At 47.3% G+C, this 7,500-nt stretch overlaps 1 protein-coding gene across 1 annotated transcript in view; it reads left to right on the top strand.

The window, feature by feature from the left end:
* Positions 1–7,500, top strand: part of Rab21 (RAS oncogene family member Rab21) — a 30,384-nt gene that overhangs the window by 17,602 nt on the left and 5,282 nt on the right. The window lies entirely within an intron of this gene.

Below are 7,500 nucleotides of genomic sequence, written 5' to 3'. Positions count from 1 at the left end.
GGTGAGTACACACACACACCCACTCTTTCACATAGCTGATCCTTGGAATTTGACCGTGTTGCCCCACCTCTCTCCCTCTCTCTCTCACCCTCCTCTTCAGCCTTCTCTCCCCTCCCTCTCTCTCCCCCTCCCTCGCATTTCTTTCTCTCATAGCCTTTTCCCTCACGCTCCTCTCCCCCTCTCCCACCCTCCTCTTCAGCCTTCTCTCCCTCTCCCTCTTTCTTTCTCTCTCTCCTCCCTCACATTCCCCCACCTCTCCCCCTCTCTCCCACCCTCCTCTTCAGCCTTCTCTCCCCCTCCCTCTTTCTATCTTTCTCTCTCCCCCTCCCTCGCATTCCCCCACCTCTCCCCCTCTCTCTCCCACCCTCCTCTTCAGCCTTCTCTCCCCTCCATCTTTCTATCTTTCTCTCTCCCCCTCCCTCACGTTCCCCCACCTCCCCCTCTCTCTCCCGCCCTCTTCAGCCTTCTCTCCCCCTCTCTCTATCTTTCTCCCCCTCCCTCGCATTCCCCCACCTCTCCCCTCTCTCTCTCCCACCCTCCTCTTCAGCCTTCTCTCCTCTCCCTCTTTCTATCTTTCTCTCTCTCCCTCCCTCGTATTCCCCCACCTCTCCCCCTCTCTCTCTCTCCCACCCTCCTCGTTAGCCTTCTCTCCCCTCCCTCTTTCTCTCCTTCGCATTTCTCTCATAGCCTTTTCCCTCACGTTCCTCTCTCCCTCTCTCTCTCTCTCTTTCTCTCTCCCGCTCTCGACCCTTTCTCTCCCCCCTCTTGTTTCTCTCTCTCTCTCCCCCCTTATCTTATCCCTAACCCCTATCCTCCCTCCTCTCTCTCCCTCTTTCTACCCTTTCTCTCCCCCTCTTACTCTCTCCCTCCTTTAGCCTTCCCCCTCTTATTTCTCTCTCTCTCCTTTAGCCTTGTCCCTCCCCCCCACACACACACCCTGGAAACACACAAACTTCTCTGTGGTAAAATACATAAGCTTCTTTCTGTGGTAATAAAAAAAAATGGGTGGCCCTAGAGGGCGGAAAACCAGAGATCTGGTGGACGAACCAGGGAGGAAAGATTGGGAGTTAAAGCTCCAAAAAAGGGAGGAAGAGTGAGGAAGGAAGTTGGAAGAGCTTGGCAAGATAATGGAGGAGCAGATAGCTGAAGAGTGCAGGAAGTGGGAGCTACAAGTCTTAGCAGCAGAAACTAGGATACAGTGCTTAGAAGAGAAACTGAAAAGCCTAAAACAGATTAGAGAGACAAATGACAATTCAGATGCAACAACAGTAAATTCTATGTCAGGCACAGACAAGGGGACGGTAAGAAACAAAGGAGATACGCCGTATGTGAAGGCCCTATCAGACCCACGTGGGGCCAGGGAAAAGACAAGGAGCATACTAAGATCATGTGACAGGTCCGAAGACAATGAAGGTATATTATATGCAAAGACTCTAACAGCCAACTGCTCAGGGGAATGTCGTACGAGGAAAGGTTGAGGGAAATCGAACTGACGACACTGGAGGACAGAAGGGTCAGGGGAGACATGATAACGACATACAAGATACTGCGGGGAATAGATAAGGTGGACAGAGATAGGATGTTCCAGAGAGGGGACACAGGAACAAGGGGTCACAACTGGAAGCTGAAGACTCAGACGAGTCACAGGGACGTTAGGAAGTATTTCTTCAGTCATAGAGTCGTCAGGAAGTGGAATAGCCTAGCAAGTGAAGTAGTGGAGGCAGGAACCATACATAGTTTTAAGAAGAGGTATGATAAAGCTCAGGAAGCAGAGAGAGAGAGAGAGAGAGAGAGAGAGGACCTAGTAGCAATCAGTGAAGAGGCGGGGCCAGGAGCTGAGTCTCGACCCCTGCAACCACAATTAGGTGAGTACACAGCAACAAAACTCACCAGGATGATAACAGATGCAGTCTTTCCATATGGATATCAAATCCTCAGGAAAGATAGAGGGAGGAGAGGGGGAGGAGGAGTTGCACTGCTCATTAAAAACTGGTGGGAATTTGAGAAAATGTAAGGAATGGATTGTATGGGCGAAAGGGACTACCTAGTAGGAACAATCCAATCTGAGGGCCATAAGGTGGTAATTGCAGTAATGTACAACCTGCCACAGAACTGCAAGAGGCTAAGAGAAGAATAGGACGAGAGCAACAGAGCAATGGTCGACACACTAGCCGAGGTGGCCAGAAGAGCTCACATGGAGGGAGCAAAGTCACTAGTTATGGGTGATTTCAATCACAGGGAGATTGACTGGGAAACCTGGAGCCCCATAGGGGTTCCAAAACATGGAGAGCCAAGATGATGGATGTGGTACTGGAAAACCTCATGCATCAACATGTTAGACACTACCAGAGAGAGAGGTGAGGATGATCCAGCAAGGCTGGACCTTGTATTCACCTTGAGTAGTTCAGACATCGAGGATATCATGTATGAAAGGCCCCTAGGAGCTAGTGATCATGTGGTTCTGTGCTTTGACTACATAATTGAGCTACAAGTGGAGAGAGTAGCAGGAATAGGATGGGAAAAACAAACTACAAAAGGGGAGACTACACAGGCATGAGGAACTTCCTGCAAGATGTTCAGTGGGAGAGAGAACTGGCAGGAAAACCAATAAAAGAAATGATGGATTATGTAACAACAAAATGCAAGGAGGCAGAGGAGAGGTTTGTTCCCAAGGGAAACAGAAATAATGGGAAGACCAGAACGAGTCCTTGGTTCACCTAAAGGTGTAGGGAGGCAAAAATTAGGTGTACTAGAGAATGGAAAAGGTACAGAAGACAGGACCCAGGTAAATAGAGATAAGCCAAAGAGCCAGAAACAGATATGCACAGATAAGAAGGGAGGCTCAGCGACAATACGAAAATGGCATGGCATCGAAAGTCAAGTGTGACCCGAAGCTGTTGTATAGCCACATCAGGAGAAAAACAACAGTCAAGGACCAGGTAATCAGACTGAGGAAGGATGATGTGGGAGTTCACAAGAAACAACCAAGAGGTATATAAGGAGCTCAACACAAGATTTGAAGAAGTATTCACAGTGGAAACAGGTAGGATTCTAGGGAATCAGAACAGGGAGGTACACCAACAAGTCCTGGATGAGGTACACATAACCAAGGAGGAGGTGAAGAAGCTTCTGTGTGAGCTTGATACCTCAAAGGCGGTGGGACCAGACAACATCTCTCCATGGGTCCTTAGAGGAGGAGCAGGGATGCTGTGTGTGCCACTAACAAAGGTCTTTCAACACATCCATTGAAACTGGGCAACTACCTGAGGTATGGAAGATGGCAAATGTAGTTCCAATTTTTTAAAAAGGAGACAGACACGAGGCATTAAACTACAGACCTGTGTCACTAACGTGTATAGTATGCAAAGTCATGGAGAAGATCATCAGGAGGAGAGTGGCGGAGCACCTGGAAAGAAATTAATGTATAATCAACAACCAGCACGGTTTCAGGGAAGGAAAATCCTGTGTCACAAACCTACTGGAGTTTTATGACAAGGTGACAGAAGTAAGACGAGAGAGAGAGGTGGATAGACTCCATTTTCTTGGACTGCAAGAAGTCCTTCGACACAGTTCCTCACAAGAGGTTGATGCAAAAGCTAGAGGATCAGGCACACACAACAGAAAAGGCACTGCAGTGGATCAGAGAATACTTGACAGGGAGGCAACAACGAGTCATGGTACGTGACGAGGTGTCAGAGTGGGCACCTGTAACAAGCGGGGTTCCACAGGGGTCAGTCTTAGGACCTGTGCTGTTTTTGGTATATGTGAATGACATAACAGAAGGGATAGACTCAGAAGTATCCTTGTGTGCAGATGATGTGAAGTTAATGAGGAGAATCAAATTGGTTGAGGATCAGGCAGGACTACAAAGAGACCTGGACAGGCTACAAGCCTGATCCAGCAACTGGCTTCTTGAATTGAACCCCACCAAATGCAAAGCCATGAAGATTGGGACAGGGCAAAGAAGATGGCAGACTGAGTGTAGGCTAGGTGGCCAAAGACTGCAAACCTTGCTCAAGGAGAAATATCATGGGGTGAGTATAACACTAAGCACATCTCCGGAAGCACACATCATCCAGATAATTGCTGCAGCATATGGGCGCCTGGCAAACCTGAGAATAGCGTTCCGATACCTTAGTAAGGAATTGTTCAAGACGCTGTACACCATGTATGTCAGGCCCATACTGGAGTGTGCAGCACCTGTTTGGAACCCACACTTGATCAAGCACATCAGGAAATTAGAGAAAGTGCAAAAGTTTGCAAAAAGGTTAGTTCCAGAGCTAAGGGGAATGTCCTGCGAAGAAAGGTTAAGGGAAATCGGCTTGACAACATGGGAGGACAGGAGGGTTAGGGGAGACAAGATAACGACATACAAAATACTGCGTCTAATAGACAAGGTGGACAGAGACAGGATGTTCCAGAGAGGGGACACAGAAACAAGGGGTCACAGTTGGAATCTGAAGACCCAGATGCATCAAAGGGATGTTAGGAAGTACTTCTTCAATCATAGAGCAGTCAGGAAGTGGATTATATTAGGAAGTGAGGTAGTGGAGGCAGGAACCATACATGGCTTTAAGATGAGGTATGATAAAGCTCATGGAGTAGGGAGAGATAGGACCTAGTAGCACTCAGTGAAGAGGCAGGGCCAGGACCTTAGTCTCGACCCCTGCAACCACAGTTAGGTGAGTACAATTAGGTGAGTGTTCTCTCTCTGTCTCTGTCTCTGTCTCTCTCTGTCTCTCTCTGTCTCTGTCTCTCTCTGTCTCTCTCTGTCTCTCTCTGTCTCTCTCTCTCTCTCTCTCTCTCTGTCTCTCTGTCTCTCTCTCTCTCTCTCTGTCTCTCTCTCTGTCTCTCTCTCTATCTCTCTCTCTCTCTGTCTCTCTCTCTGTCTCTCTCTCTGTCTCTATCTCTCTCTCTCTGTCTCTCTGTCTCTCTCTCTGTCTCTCTCTGTCTCTCTGTCTCTCTCTCTGTCTCTCTCTCTCTGTCTCTCTCTGTCTCTCTCTCTCTGTCTCTCTCTGTCTCTCTCTCTGTCTCTCTGTCTCTCTCTCTCTTTTTTTTTTTTTTTTTTTTTTTTTTTTTTTTTTTTTTTTTTTTTTTTTTTTTTTTTTACTCAGGGTTTGACAAGGTTAAGGATCCCTAGCTTTATTGACAGCTATTTACAGGTTAAGGATTCTAACTTTATTGGCAAGCTAAGAGCTGTTACCTACATCAGCTCATTTGAAAGCATTTTTGTTATGAGACATACAAGTAGGGAACAGGATGAAGTTGGAGCCATCTGTGGGCCAGCATTTTCATTTGATCAACTGACGTTATCTCGTTGACATCATTATGCTGTACGAATGTGTTCCATACTCGAGTCATCCTGGGTATGTATGATCTCAGATGGAGTGATGTTCTGGAGAAGGGTACAGCCAGAGTGAAGTTGCTGCTTTCTGCCCGTCTTGTGGCATAAAAGCTTGTTTCACGCTGTCCTCGAAGTGGATCCAAGTGTGGTATTTTGACAATATTGGCCTTGTACATAACAGTAAGGCCACCCACATCCCTCCTATGTTGAAGGCTCTGCTGAAATGACAGATCTATCCAGGATGGGTCCAGGCGAGAGATGAGACGTCTTGCTCTGTTCCCTACTCTGTCAAGCAGTCGCAGATGAGAGGGGGGCCAGGGAAACCAAGAATGTGGAGCATACTCAAGGTGTGAGCGTACTTGTGCCTCGTACAGGATCTTGCAACCCCTACTGTCAAGCAGGTGCGAGATACGGCGAAGTGCTGTAAGCTTCCTGGCTTCCTTGTTTGCAAGATTTACAACATGGTTCTTCATGGTTAGTTTGGAGTCAAATTTCACCCCAAGGATATCAACTTCTTCTCCAGGTGTCAACATCCTCCCATTTATCCTTACTACTGCACCAGCATTACCATCATGGTGCCTAGAGACGATCATCATTTGCGTTTTCTCAGGTGCAAATGTTACTTGCCATCTATTTCCCCAAGCTAATATAGCTCTCAGCTGGTGATTGATGTAGCTTAGAGCAGCTGGCATTTCTTCTCTTGGATAAGTGAATGTCAGTGTACAGTCGTCTGCATATGCATGTGATTCTGGGATGAGATGAAGAAGGTCATTGAAGTAGACATTCCATAACAATGGACCCAGCACGCTTCCTTGTGGAACACTTGCCCCAATAGGATGCCTTGCTGATTCCGTTCCATTGAGGATTACACTTAGAGATCTACCATGAAGGTAATCACTGAGGAGACATAGCGTAGAGCCTGCAATTCCCAGTGCTACCACACAGCTGACTTTGGATTCATCCAGTGACTGGTGCCACTTAGTGGAGAGGTTTAACAACAGATCAGCAGCAGAGTAACCTTTCCTGAAGCCATATTGACAATCACAAAGTAGTGAGTGGTAGTCAAAAAACTCTGTCATTTGTCTTGAGATTATTGTCTCAAGGATCTTACCAGTGATTGACAGGAGTGACACTGGTCTGTAGTTGCTGATTTCTGCTCTGCTCTTCTTTTTGTGAACAGGGACTACATTTGCCTCTTTCCATAGAGAGGGCCATTTACACTGTACTAGGCAGTACTGAAAGATGCGAGTTAGAGGTGCTGCTAGCTGGTCTGCACATCTTCTCAACAATCTTGGGCTCAACTTGTCTGGGCCCACAGCCTTTTCTTGGTCAAGCGATTTAAGAAGGAAATGCACCTCCTCCTGCCTTATTGTCACCACTGACAGTTTTGACACAGTTCTTGCAGCTAGCCAAGGAGGGTCCCTTGCTGGATCAGGAACTTGCATTTTGGTAGCAAAGTGTTCAGCAAAGAGGTCCGCCTTCTCTTGACTACTAGTAGAGGTGGTCCCATCCTGTCGATTTAGAGGTGGAATAAGTTCATCAGGCAGATAACCTTGTCTGTCCTTGACCAGGGACCACCAGGTTTTGGAGCCTACCCTACCTGATGCTAACTTTCTTTTAGTGTCCACCTCCCATTTAGCAATGGCCCACTTTTGAACATCACCCATATGCCTACAGGCTTGCATGTGCAAGTTCCTGTTATAGGTGGTAGGATGTCTCTTATACCTTTGCCATGCTTTGTACTTAGCAGTAGCAGCCTCTCTACAATGAAAGCCAAACCAAGGCTGATCTGTAGGCTTCGTCACATATTGCCGGTGAGGAATGTGTTCTTGTTGTAGATTAAGGATGTGTCCAGTGAAGGCTTTCACTTGGTTGTCAACATCCCCTTGGAGAAGAGCATTCCAGTTGGTGGTGGCGAGCTCAGAGCAAAGGGCTGGCCAATTACCTCTTTCCCATAGCCAAGTTGTGCGTGTGGACTCCTCACCTCGTTCTGTTGGGATCTTAAGTGTGGTAAAAACAGCCTTGTGGTCAGACGATCCAACGTAGCCAAGGGGTTGACAAGTGACTATGCCTTCTGCCAGATCACTCACTACTGGGTCAATGGAGGAGCCAGAGATATGAGTAGGGAAATCAACAAAGTTTCTCATGTCAAACAC

Source organism: Cherax quadricarinatus, chromosome 17 (genome assembly GCF_038502225.1).
Source record: "Cherax quadricarinatus isolate ZL_2023a chromosome 17, ASM3850222v1, whole genome shotgun sequence".
Lineage (NCBI taxonomy): Eukaryota > Metazoa > Arthropoda > Malacostraca > Decapoda > Parastacidae > Cherax > Cherax quadricarinatus.
The sequence above is the reverse complement of the archived record's forward strand: the minus strand, read 5'-3'. Positions and strand labels throughout refer to the sequence as shown.